General features: G+C 32.3%; 1 protein-coding gene across 1 annotated transcript in view; it reads right to left on the bottom strand.

Annotated features, from left to right (window-relative positions):
• sick (sickie) overlaps positions 1–14,563 on the bottom strand; it is a 174,494-nt gene extending 159,931 nt beyond the window's left edge. Inside the window, exons 1-2 of the mRNA XM_087411097.1 lie at positions 14,111–14,563; positions 12,558–12,625 (exon numbers count right to left, since the gene is read on the bottom strand). The gene's annotated coding sequence lies outside the window, so the exon portion shown is untranslated. The remainder of the gene's footprint in view (positions 1–12,557; positions 12,626–14,110) is intronic.
• Between the last annotated feature and the right edge of the window lie 484 nt (positions 14,564–15,047).

The raw sequence follows: 15,047 nt of genomic DNA on the forward strand, positions 1-15,047 counted from the left end.
TATAATATTAATTTACTAATTATGTGTGATGCGTACAGTGCACATAATTAGTAAACTATAACATATATGTCTAAATCATATTTAAGAATTAAAGTTAATTTAAGAATAAAAATATTGGATTATCTTTTTTATCTTTTTTATAGCATATTTATTCTAATAAGCAGCTTATAATGGATATTCAAGAAGAAGAAGTCAAGTTTAAATTACGAAAATTATATCAATAACAATTTCATAGCTCAAGTTTTCGCATCAGCGAAAATAAACTCATCCAAGAAAAAAATATTTCTCATTTATTTTAAAAAACTCCATTACGATATTTTTTCTCTTTAACACGAGCCATGCTTCATCAAAATCTCCCACGTTCAATTTCTTATCACCCTTGTCTTACTATGTCTCTCAGACAGAATCTCCTCTGCTGTCCCTGTTGGCACTAATTATTCTTTGTCTATCGCTGGCCGATGTAGTCGTGCATCTAATTAGTGACATCGCTAGAAGAGAGGGAAAGAGGGAGAGGAGGAGAGAGAGAGAGAGAGAGAGAGTGTGTGTATGTGTCGTTACGGATGTGGGGTTTGTCGTACCCCAATGATGTATCAGTATGAGTATTGCTCCTCTAGTGCACGCTCGCTCACTTGTGACAGTGATCGAGAGCTGCGATGTTATCTTTGCGGCTCGATAACAACCACCGGAAGTATCGCTTTAATCACTATATCCGACTGACTCCCCCAGCTTCGCTTTTCGTACCCATAAAATCGAAGGAAATCAGTGCGAATGTATGAAACATTTGCGAAATAGCATGAATTTCTAGATTTATTCTGTTTTTTAAGAAGTATTTAATTTTTAGTAAGTATTTAATGTAAGTAATTAATGTTATAAGTATTTAATGTTTGTATACAATATTTTCAGATACAATGAGGTAACGATATGATAGTTGAGAGAGTAATTATATTATTAAAAAATCATTATATATTATAAAAAATATTTATAACATTCTACAATATATTAAAAAACGTAGATATATATATATATATATAATAATTGCATAATTATTAAAAAGCTTGTTTAATAATTATTTCAACAAATTTTAGCGATTCCTACATACATATGTATTATCCTACATACATTGTCACGGATTTTAATTTAGTAAGTTTCGCATTAATTCACCCTTTCATCAACATTGCTGTTTTCAGTAATAAAGCATCCTACAATAAAGGGTTGAACCATATCCCTCGGTCGACACCTTGAACATGTGTACTAGCACGTGCAAAGTGAAGTGCTGTGCATAAAGAAAGAAAAAAGCCGATACCCCTCTTCTCTCTCCCTCCCCCCTCCCCCTTTCTCTTTCATTTAATATCGATTTTTACACACGTAAACAACGCCACATGTTCCCTGCACAATTTGCGGTTTCTCAACCTCAACCCTTTCATTCCCGCCTCCGAGCAGTTTCGACTGAAAGAAAACCGCGCCGGAAGCGGAGAAGCGCGAGATAAAATTCCGTGAAGTCGACCACGAGCTGCGATTCGTTAATAGAAGAAGAAAGAAGGGATAAAACGTTCCCCATCTCTTATTTTCCTCCTTCTTTCTCATTTCAAAGAGACTCCTCGTCCCTTGTATAAAGCAAGCGATGCAAAATACGCGTTAATTTCGCGGACCGAAACAAGGCGAAAAGAAACACAAAGAAAGAAAAGAGAAAAGGAAGAGGGAAAGTAGAAGAAGAGAAAGAGAAGGCACCATAAGGTCTGGAAAGCCCCTTATGCTATCGATTTATCCCCACCTTGCCTACGATACACCGTGGCACACCGTGCATTTTACCCCATGGAACTCTATATTGTTCCCTCTCGTTCACTTGTATACGTGAATATCGAGGCATGTGTCACATTTGCATTCGAGTTCAGACGCGCTTACAATTCTTAAACGGTATTGACATTTCGCTTCTAACAAGTACATTTTAAATGTACTTAACGTACTCGTTAGCAGAAGTATCAAAATATTGATGCTTTTTTTCAGATAGATGCAATGAATTTTAAACAAACAAATTTTTTTAGTCTATGTAATATATATATATATATATATATGTGTGTGTGTGTGTGTGTGTGTATATATATTTAAAAATTTTTTTATAATCTATGAAGAAAAGGATTATTTATTTTTAATCTTACAATAGAAACTATGTAATATTCTTTTAGATCATTTTTAGGATAATTTTTATATTTGATATATGCAGTTATTTATTATAAAATATATATATTTTATAAATTTTACGATTTATTTTTCAGAAAGATTAAAGTTGATTTTGCCAAATTTTGATGTCATGAAACGCAGAAAAGAGAATGAAAAGAGCAAGAATTCAATTTGCCTTTGATTTGTTAGTGACGCAAACAAAATTGTCCCGGTATTCTCGTGAGAGTTCTTCGTGTAAAAACTCATAACGGTAAGATATTAAACTTCTCTGAGAAATTTTAAAAGAAAGAAAGAGAACATCTACATTGAACTCAAAATAAATAAATATATAATTAATTTATAAACACATTGATTTAACAAACAACAAAATTTAATTTACGCATATATAAAGTACAATAATTTTATATGTGTATATATATATATATATATATATATATGTCATAAATATTTCTTATGTATAAAGTTAAATTGTATTTTTTTATTGAATTAACTTAAACATTAACTAATTTTATATGTATTATAGAGTTTTTTAATGGATATTTTCTTTCTTTATGCTTCTCTTTCGCTTCTCTCTCTCTCTCTCTCTCTCTCTCTCTCTCTCTCTCTCTCTGTGTGTGTGTGTGTGTGTGTGTGTGTGTGTGTGTGTGTGTGTGTGTGTGTGTGTGTATGTAAATTTACAAAAAGAACTACCTAAAAAGAGACACAAATCACAAAACAGCGAAATCCTTGTTTATCGGCGTATATCGGCTTAAAATCAGAAAAGTGCTCTCTCGTATGCCTCTCTTCTTCTATCCTTCTTTCACCCTTTCTCTTTTACGTAATCCACTAGGATACGTTTGTTGCGAGGATAACCAGTATGTAATATATGGAAAAAAGAAAACTGCGTATTGCATCGAAGGGCCGAGAGTTATTTCCACGTCGCGTCGGGGTGGAAAAGCCGAAAGTTAGCACGTAGAAAGTTGACTTTCACCAAAGCTGCAATGTGAGCCCTTGTGTTACTTTTCACCCCTCTGACGTGGACATATGATATTCTACTTTTCATAGTATGGACAAAAAAGAAAAAAAAGAAAATGAGATAAAAAGTTTATAATATCTTAAAATGAACATAATATAGCGATAAATGTAACGATATATGTACATAAGATATATTTCAGAAATCATTAATTATAAGTATTAAGAACGCAGATAAAGATTAGTTTAATAACAAACATTATTAAAATAAATTGTTTAAATGATAAAATAAGAACAGAAATATTATTAAAAAACAAAAAAGAAGTGAGGAAGAAAAAGGAAAAGAATATCTACAAAAATTATTTCATTTATAAAATTTTACCGTCTATTTATAAAGTTTAGTCAAATATATTTTTGTATTATCAACAATAATTTTATAAATAACTTATTTTATACAAAATATTAATAATACTTTCCTATATTATATTTTTATTCAAATTAAATAAAAATAAAATCATGCATAATTCAGACGCTAAACACTTTTCTTATTCTTATATTATAACAATGAACAAGAAAAATAAAAAGAAAGAGATCAATGTAGAGAAAAGAGCAGAGGACAAGACACTCTCCAAAGCAGAAGGACACCATACGATGTGGAAATAACAGAAGAAGGAGGGAGTATCAAGTAGGAGAGCAGGGAGTGCTCTGAGAAAGATTAATATCTCTATCAGAGAAGTTCAGCGTAACAGACCATTTATCTACGTAGAGCCCTACGAGAAGAGACGCCCTAGCAGCCAATCTCATTCTACTTCCTTTTCCTCTACTCGTAGAAAGGTCCACTCGCAGAACCTCGGAGTTTATTTAACCGTCGGCGACCTTCGAAAGGATGGTGGAATCAGTGTATCGAGAGAGCGACGCAAAAATAAAGAGGAAAAAATGAGAAGACATAGGAGGGATTGATTCGCACGCGCCGGATGTCCGTCTGCCACCCGCAGGGAAATTTGATTTGGCACCCTTTAGCCTCTACCCCTTCAATGTCTTCCGATGTTTGCAAAATAGGGATCTCTAATGAATTCTCTACCGGATCTATCCTTCCATCTCGCTTTGCTTTAGTCGATCTCGATTTCGATCTTGCACACAGCACGCAATTAGATAACTCGATCATTCTAATGGAAGGAAAGGAAGAGCTAATTGCAATCGAGCGAATTCTTCAACGATTAATGATGTTTCTGGTATGAAAAGGATGGCTAAATATATCTTTCCGTTTAATTAAATGTAAGTTCTTTAATTTAATTACAAACCAAAATGTTGATAGAATATTATTTCAATATTATCCAGGTAAAATCATAAAATTATCCAATTTTATTGTAATAAAAAATATTTGACAACATGGGTGGGGGAAGAGGAAGGGAAAATAGTTTGATAAGATATTGAGAACAACGTAGTTTATGCATTAAATTAAACTGCGTCGTCGCAGATAAACATTTTTATTGTGTATGTCCCAAGATGCCTGTTAAATGTGTCCAAAGCGAGTAAATTAGAAGATATCTTCATCTCGCCTAGCCTTTGTAGTCTGAACAATTCGTGATTATACCGCGAAACACGCGATGCAGAACAGCCATTTGCCCCCTTCCTCTGTTACCCCCTGAGAATAAACCCGTCGCGAGCTAATTGCATGACAGTCCTCAAATAATGATGATTTTGGCTTTGCAATAATAATGCAATTTAATTGACAATTTTGACATCAGTATGTTATGAATGTTAATCTTGTAGGAAGTACGAGTAATTGCGTAAAATATGCAGTTAATTCAATAAACTTGACAATATACAAATTATTAAGTGCCTGAGTTTTATATTTATTTCAGCTCTTTTTTACTAATAATTTCTATAATATAATTACTGATACTAATTTCTGATACATTTTTCATATTCTGTATTAAATATTTCATAATTCATTATGATAATCATTCGTGAGCAGGGTACATTATATTTAAATTATAATGATTGCCATGTTTACGTGATGCACGGGTGTAATACGCGTATAACTTTTCAAATAAATAAACAGTTAACAACCGCGACGGGCCGCAAAGGGTCGCGAAGGGCGGTTCTTTACTTATAGACTTCGATCGTTAATAACTCGACCGCGATAGTGGGGACCACCAATGAAGGAGTCGACTCATCCCATGATGATTTAAAAGCCGTCTCCGCCATTGACCCCCCTCACATGTTCCCTCGAGATTCCAACGTGTTTTCGACCCTTAGTGACCTCCTTCTACATAGGTGAATGGAACGATATCCTCAACTAACATAAATATATGACCTTAACAATAAATATTTTATATTCAAAATAGCAACATGTAAATTTTATATTATATTTTATAAGAAATTTTCACTTAAAAAAATTTCAGATTGAATAACTTACTACGAATATTATTTTAGCCAACTAATCATTAAATTTCTCTCTTTTCAATGGCATTTTTAATTAAAATTGAAATAAAAAATTTTATAGCTTCAATTAAGTTATTTAGTATTAACTCGAATAAATCGAGTATAATGTAAGTAAAATAAAATGACTACATGATCCTCTGCGGTTGCGTAAATAGTACATATTTATATTGACATTTATAATATGTATACATTTAACACACAAAATTAATAAAATTATATGGATTACTAACAATATATAATACATCAAAATAATAATTATGTAATTAAAACTTTCTTTATCTTACTTAAAAATATGAAATTTATGAAAACAAGTTGTATTTTATATCAAAGATTTGAATAACTTTTTTATCAAAAAGAAAACTTCATTTTTCATGGGTCTTCTTTGGGCCTCACGTGCATTAAAGCCTCACTCGCGCGAACTAGGACTATTTAATACTGCCTACTGTGTATCGTATATAAACGTCTTTATCGTTTTACGAGAACTATAAAGAGCCAGTGGCGCGCTCGTGTATCTCTAACACAAGAGAAAAGGAAAGCATTGTCACTATTGTTTATGCGTATCATTAGATATGCCGTTGTCGTTAATTCTTCGACCCGTAAAGACCCGTGATGTTTTACTAAAGTGCTTTTAGACGTGATATTTTACGAGCTTTGAAATTTTATCACTAACAGCATCTTTATATATTCGATCTCCTTCAAACAACTTTATTCATATTCAATACTATAACTATACAAATGTACGTATTTAAATGTATAAGTTGTTTACATATATTATCAATATTATAATATTTCTCTACTTGTATACACATAAATATTTATCTTTATTTTTTTTCACTTCTTATTTTAATTTTTTAGATAATGCTAATTTTAATTTCGATTTTTATGTTTTACAGACTCTTTTATAAATGTAATGTAAACATTTGTTAAATGTTAGAAAATTTAATATTTCATCTAAGAAAGTTCATCAGAAGAATTGCGGAATAATCTTCTCCGACATACGTACATACATATACTAAATCAATACAAACATATAACTAAGATGATACCATCTCGGTTAGCTCATATAACTAAAATGTTCATACCATCTTAACATACCACAAAAAACGAGAAGCTGATTTATAAGAGTTCGCTCGAAGAGCTTTGATAAGAGTGACAATAATTTAAGAGTATTCTCGAAAGACCTGAGACAAGATATTAATGACATTGCAGTAGTGTGAGCTGCTAGTCATAATGGAGCTGTCGATCAAGATAAATGTTCCAAAAGAATAAAAAAAAACCAAAGAAGTGTTGATTTCGATAGAAACTTGACATCTCTCCAATCGTCACGTTACTTAGGGGAAATCATACGCTTCGTTAATTCGGATTTATGATTTTTCATGATACTTATATTTTATTTCAACTCTTTATCACATCAGAGAAATTCTATTATAATACATTATTTCTTATATATTATTTATTTTATTTTGTTTATTATAGCAAAGAAAGAAATATTTTATAAAAAAACGTATTTTTTATGAAAAACTTTTTAAATTCCATCTTTTAGTTTTTAATATATTGTATAACATATAAATGTCATAACATATATTATATTAATGTATGATCCATTAATAAAATTAATTAACAAAATATTTTTTCTTTGTTGTAATGAACAAAATAAATTCAATAATATATAAAAAATAATGTATTGCCATCGTAGAATTTCTCTCAGATGATAAAGGGTTGGGGAGATCTTGAAACAATATTTACGGTCTAGTATAATCTGATATATTAATGCATTAAATGTTCACGTTAGAAACTATTCGTGAGTAGCATCGTCAACACGTCACTATATCTTCAGCGATATTGCGGTCATGTTATTCTCTATCTGCTCTAAAAATCTTATTCCGTACTCTATAAACGTTACAGCCGTTTAGGGTTGACCTTTTTCTCTGAATATGAAAAATATAATCGAGAGAAATATGCAGAGCAGGAACAAGACATACAGTAACATGGCTACAGGGTACGATCGCGATCGGGATAAGATGTCGTAACCTTTGGCTGGGCTTACAATTCGTGCCTCGTGAGTCCCGTTAGTCCCATATAATGCCTGGGGATGTTCAACACATTCCTGGAGACGTGCGCCACCGGTGCTACATGTAGATGACTTATATCAACGGTTAATCTTTATTCCTGCGGCTACAAAACATTTGTGTTGTCGTGATTGCTTATTTTGTTACCGATTATCTAGGAATAATCTTATTCTGGCAAATAAATTAAAACGTAATTATATATGATAAATTAAATGTTTAAAAAAATGATATTAATATTAATAATATGTAAATTTATATGTAAAAAGGTTTCTGTTTTTAAAAAACTAAATCAACCCAAGCTGCGAAGGAACGCAAGGAGAGGGTGGAGAAGGATTCCAGAGGGGGATCTCCTGGTAATTATGCCACAGACGAATGTCGGGACATTCATCAGCGAGTGTGTTTAATGCGTAGCCGTAAAATATGTGCGCCAAGCACGCTATGCTCTGTCTAAACACAATACTCCAACGGGTATCCAACAAATTAACGTCGACGCGTTAAACGTTCAAGCGGAAGATCGCGTTTTTCCTTTCTCAAAATAACCAAGAAATCGTAATCCGCGATTTGACACGAAAAAGTGAGCGACTTTTTCGGGAGAATGTCTGACGTGTAAATTGAATATAATATATCAATGATAGTCCAATACAGCCAGAGAAAAGAGCATTCTGAATGTGTTAAGGAATCTGTTAATAGCGATACAAAAAAATTTGACGTCTTACATGCAAAACATTTAGCAATTTTTTTATAAAAAACTCAACATGTACATCTTTAACGCAAACATTTAATTTAAATGATAATTTAATTAACTGTTTATTTATTATTTAGATAACTTTTTTAAAACAAAATTTGTTCACAATTCTATATTATAAAGCCGTATTGAGTTTATGTTAAAAATATTGAAATTATCCGAAAAATATAAAAGCACCGCCAACAACGTAGAGTATTATAATGTTAAAAATCGTAATAAAAATCGCTATAATTTTATCGCAAATTGCAGTTTCGCGCTTTTATCGTATTCAAATTAGTAGAGAAAAGAAATCCGGTTCCTAAAAATTAATGGCGAGTCATACGAGTAAGTTAATAGGAACGCCGTGTGTAAACGTTCACGGTCATAAACAAGCAACGAAGAAATATTGCCGGCAATATTGTTTTAATCTGTAAAAGAGAAAAAATGTTTGTACAAACGCAGCGATTAATGTGCCCTTTATACATTCAGCAGATAGTTGAACATTGCCAATAAATTCTAAGTGTTTCAGAGCTAAGATCGCGATGTTTTCTCAAGAGAAAAAATTTATCAAAATATAATAGACATATTGTAAAAATTAATAAAAAGACTTATTAATTTATATCTTTAACATAATGTATAACAATTGAATATACAATTTAATTATACTATTTTATTTAATTTTCATATTTAAAATTTGAAATAGAATAAATTTGAAACATCTAATAATATTTTAATCTTATCTAAAGTTTGCGTTTTTTTTATACTAGTTAAATGGTTGAGTTTCGTGTAATCTCTATCAAGCACGACCATGTTCTTTTTTAATTATCACGATCGTCGAGTGTTTCGTCCAACAAAACGTAGTTAAGATTAATGATCTTCGAAGAATGGAGTCACTTTTTTCTCTGATCAAACACGCGAGATAATTAATAACGCGCCGATTGACTTAACGATTCCTAATCGATGGCGTGGAAAAACTGTGAATAAAAAGGATGAAAAATATCAACTGGGAAAGGCATAAAAGAATTAAAAACAGATTTTGATAAATACAAATATTAAATCAATCACGTATATATATATATATATATCACGTATATCAATTTTTTAAATTTAAAGCGAAAACGATGTAGCATAATTATTTTTGTTTAAGAAAAATACGCTAATTTTATTTATGAAGATTAAATCAATAATTTTTATTAAATATTAATAATTTTTTTAATTCGTTATTTTTTTCTAAATTATAATAAAAATTATATTTATATTTAGAAATTAAAGACAATCAATTTTTGTATTGCGATTCTTCCCTGATTCATATCAAATGTCCCATTGACTCAAGTGGCGAAGATCGATTGAAGTATCGAAAGGATCCCTAGGCAAGGTGAATTAACGAGCACACAACTGCTATGCATCGTTTTTCGAACCGGATAGGAGAAGCGCCGAAACAGGCGGTCTCGTGTTTACACTGACGATCAACGTGCAAAAATAAACGCGCCCTGTATATCCGTAACCCTTTTGCGTCGATGGATGACACGCGTCCGTCTGCTACCGCCGAAGTCTGTTTTAAAATGTTTTCTTTTTTTGTTTTTTTTTTAGCCGACTAAAGACTGGATAGATCGATTACTGCGCCAGATTTGGCTTTCGTATAATTAATGTCAACATTCTATTTCTCTCTTTCTCTGTGAATGTGTGAATGTGTGATATCAGCATAGTTTTTTTTTATAATAATATATAAAAAATAAAAAGCAAAACAATTCTTGTTATATTAATTAAGCAAACTTGTATTAATATCGCCGCGTGCAATCGAATAGGAGAACGCACTTTAGATACTATAATAATTTTATTTTTAAGACATTTTATACAAAAACAGATTTTAAACAAAGACAGTTTAATCCTTATTTATGCGAAATATTTAAATTTGTTTAGTTTTATACAACACATAAAATTGAAAACGCGTTTTACATTATGTGAATTCTCGGTACACTTTATCGGAATTTGCGGAACGCAAAATTCTTCCAAAATAAACTAGTTGAAAAAAAGAATCTGTTTACGACAAATTAAACGCGCGCAATATGTTCAATACTTGGAATCAGGTATGCACGCTTATGCAGATACGTTATGCAACCGTGTGGTATCAAAAGCACATCAGCCAGGAATTGCCAAATTTGGTAATCGCATCGGTTCTCTCAGTTGCCTAATTATGCCACGTCAAGATATAAAACTGTCTTTACTTTCCAGTAATAAAGAAAATGAATTGCCTGACATAGCTGTTTGTCCATACGAATAATTCATGCTTTCACAATTCTACATCCTAAGCAGTATTTTTACGGTTTTCTCACAAAGAGAATTCAAGAAATAAATATAAAGACTTGTTTATATGAAATAGAAAAGAAAAGAATAAAATTTAGGGAATGATAAAATTCGAAAATAATAATAGCATTAAATAATGTAAATTTGTATAAAAAGATCTCTGAGAAAAATTCCAATAATTTTAAATGTTCACTTTGACGAGATATCTTTAAGGTAATTATAAAAATATAATATTTAGAATATATATGTATATTAAAATGTTCAAACGATAGTTTCAGTTACATAAAAATATGTTACATGACCTGATTTTACGATTCACGTAAAAACTAGTAAAGCTCGCTATCGCTATCGCGATTGCAATAATAATAGAGCGTTAAAAGCGTGACCGGCGTAAATTGATATGAACTCGAGTGTGTAGTATTTCGAAAGACCTCGGGAAACGTCCTCGTGACGCAACGTTCGCAGAACAATCATTAGCGGCGCGTTTGAGCGTAAAGTCTAGCGGTGACGGCGACAACACATATATGCATCACAGAAATACCGTTACGCTCCGATAATAATCGCGGCAGGTGTTCCGATATGGCAAATAATTTCGATACTACACAAAATTTCTCATTTATGTGGGATCAAAGTGTAATAATTATTTCCACGGTTTGTGTCTTTCCTACACAAACACTGACGCGAAAATGTAGCAACTACCACGTCACACGCGAAACCTACACACAAACTTTGCATTATTCTTTTTGTTACATAAGTCCGTCCATGTAGTTTTATGAAATATCTGGATATAAAATATTTCCATATATGTATATATATTACAAAATTGATATGCAAATTTGAACAGTTTTGTAATTTTCTGAAAATGCTATTCCTCGGCTATGCAAATTATTTTCATAATTGAGTTCAAAAAATTTATATTATACACAAGAAAATAATTCAATTTTTTTCTTTCAAATTTTAAAAAGAATTATGAGTTTTTATTAATTGTACGTAAGATTAATGAAATAAATGTTATATCAATATTTGCCATTTCCTCCTCACATAAATTACGTACGAAAAAGGGATAATACGACATTCAATTTACGCCCTCGTGCTCGTATGATATTCTCGATTATGATTATTATATTATTTCGTGCCGTCGTCCAATTCGCGAGGGTAGATTTTTCGTAAACTCCAGTGAATATAAATAACGTGGCGCGATACGCACATATACAACGCGCTGAGTTAATATTTGAACATGAAAAATTGCCATTTTCGCGCGCGCAATATTACACGTTAGCTCGAGTAGTTTCTTACTAGAGCGTAATATAACAAGCATAAACAATGTACGATGAGAAAATGTTTTTACAACATCAGTTTTTACGATAGTACATTTCATCATAAGACATTAAGACAATAATGTAAAATTTGTTAATTGAAGAGTTGTAATCATTTTTTATAAAAAAAAATTATTATATTACGATCAATAATAATATATTTTAATTTTACCCAAACAATTTAACTGTAACAATTATTAAAAATTAATTAATGTAAACTACAATTGGATTTTATTAATTAATATAATTAAAAAAATCAGCACATTCAATGTATCAAAATATAATAAAATAAACGCGATACGTGCCATAATTTGACATACTACAAAATAAAATGGCATTTTATTCACGCCGAAAAATTTAAATGACTGTCTCATTTAAATAACCGTCGAAGTGATCACCAGCTGATCTTTAATCGGATCTTTAATGTCATCCCGAGGCTCACGATATTTCACGGGATGTAATAATCAAATAAACGAATGCTCCTAAAACATATAGCTTCAGCGTGTAACACAATACACAAAAAGCTGTAACACCATCACCATAATAGAAATTTTAAGTCAGACTCACGTGATCCAAGCGCGGCTTCGTGCCCGATGAGTATCCCACGTCTCGTTATATGTATCCCTCTGCAGCTTCTGCGATCAGACAAAAAGCACACCTTCACCGATATGTATCACAAAAGAGAGAACAAGAGGGATGATTTCACACTCGATATGTAAATGTTAACGTAATCGGGACGGAATGACGCGCCATGACATTCGAACTGACAACAACGAGCGATTTCGAGCGGCGAGCACCGACTATGCCACAGCACAGACGGCCACGCGCCGTGTCAGCCGGTGTGGCGGTGTGGCGGTGTGACGTGTGATATCGGTGAGACGCGAGACCGCGTGGTGGGGAGAGCGCGAACCTAGTAGGTAGTGGCCTAGTGGGAGAGGGAAGGGGGAACACCTCGCGAATCCGTTACCTGATGGCGTCGCGGCCGTCGCATCGCGTCGCGACGACACTCGTTCGAATTATATTCAACGGATTTATTTTATTGTCTTTCTTTCTCGCTCTTCTTTCAACTGTACGTACGACACTTCAGATAAATATTAATAATAAATTGCGCTTTTCATATATTCGGATAATTCTCAAATCTCATTTGTAATGTTATAATATCCATGCGTATACAGTGAGAGCAAAAAGTAGAAAATTTGTTATAAAAAAAGTCTTATTTGTAGAAAATAAATATTAATTAACAATTTTATATAATGAATACATTCTGTTCTAACTTAAACAAACGAGCTTCGCATGTATTCTTGATTTTAGAAGCTAAATTTCTCGTTTGTATGAATACTTTTTAAACAATACAATTTTTAATTTTCGCTTATTTTTCAGATAATATATTTTGTATAATTAATACACATCTTTTTTTGGTATATATAATTTTAAGAAACATACAGTCTATTTTATTCTTTATGAATAAATTGTTAATTATTCAGCAAGAAATGATCGTCAATTAAACATCGAATCGACATCAAATTGATGTTGAAATTATCATATTTATATCAATTCGGCATTAATTCGATGGCTCATTTCTCGCTGGATAATATTTCCTTTTTAAAAATAAAGTTTTTTTAAAAAATATTTTCTCTGTACAAATACTTTTTGTGCTCACTGTATATAACTTTATAATACAATATTTTAGACTCGGTATCACTTGTGAAAATGGAAAGCGATTAACGCTGATTGATTGCGTTTAACAAAAAAGCAACTTTGTAACTGTTGTAAAATTTTATAATATATTTTGCTTTAATATGCTTGCTTTTAGTTCCTCTCACTAGATCTAGATATAATATAAATTAATTATATTAAAGCATTTTACAACATTTGCAAAATCGCTGTCTTTGTTGAACGCGGCTATTGATATCGTTTTATTCGTTTTAGATATTAAAAATGTCAAATAATTACAAAAATTAACATAATTAATACACAGTGCTCAATTTGATAATTGAGACTAGAGCCTCTAATACTTTTGAATCTATTGAATCTATTGAAAATTTAATGATATGCGCATATATTTGTATCATGCAATACATACGCGATAACGCAATGTGTTATTTATTCAGATTCCATACCTGTCTACGTCGCCGTAATTGTTCCGCCAACGGTTCCGCCATTACGCGCACTGAACGCTTCTTCACTGACTCGCGCAAACCGACCGAAAACTCGCAATTTACACCGAATTATCAACTCGGCGATCTTTCGGGATATTGCGCGGGACTTCCGGCGATCAACTTGCACTCGCGACAGGCCGCGACGTACTTGAAATGAAAAAAAGCGTCACTAACGTGTAAAACGACGCGAAATTACATACCGAAGTAACGCGCGACGCGATTGGACTAAACTAAACTGAAACGCCCGATTTGAATCGCGCGAATCGCGCCAACTTCACGCGGCTACGCGAAAATGAAAACTATTCCGCCATATTCTGAGAGATGTCAACGATCTCAATCGCGATCAATTATTTTGACGATGATATATTGTATGTTAATTAATTAATCTACTATCTCCACCTGATGCTTTTGAGGCAACCGATGTCAATATAATTAATAATTAGTCGACAATTAAAGATATCAATATCTGTATTGCAAGAACGAGGGAATTGAGAAATGGCTGGAATATTTCGGTTTCAGAGAGAACAGCATATATATGAACGTATTTATCGAAGAACAATGTCAAACAATTATTCGCGATCGCACGGGTTAATTAGCACTCCACGTAATTTAAGGCACGACTCCAATTAGACATTCACGTTATTGTACGAATTACAGGACTGATTTTCGGCGCAAAAGTCGAGCAAGCAAACGCAGTACAATCACGAACGTTCTAACTGTGTAGTCGCGACGTGAATATAGGAAGGGAAGGGGGAGAGAGAAAGCGGAAGATCACCGCTGTGTTCAAAATAAACAAAGGACAATCGCGCTCGCGTTTATGACAACACATCGAACTGCGACGACAATAAAACTGTTGAAAATGGAAATGTAATAACGGTACGTGGATAAAACATGATCG

The sequence above is a fragment of the Acromyrmex echinatior genome, chromosome 11, assembly GCF_024713525.1.
Source record: "Acromyrmex echinatior isolate Ae372 chromosome 11, ASM2471352v2, whole genome shotgun sequence".
Classification (NCBI taxonomy): Eukaryota; Metazoa; Arthropoda; class Insecta; order Hymenoptera; family Formicidae; genus Acromyrmex; species Acromyrmex echinatior.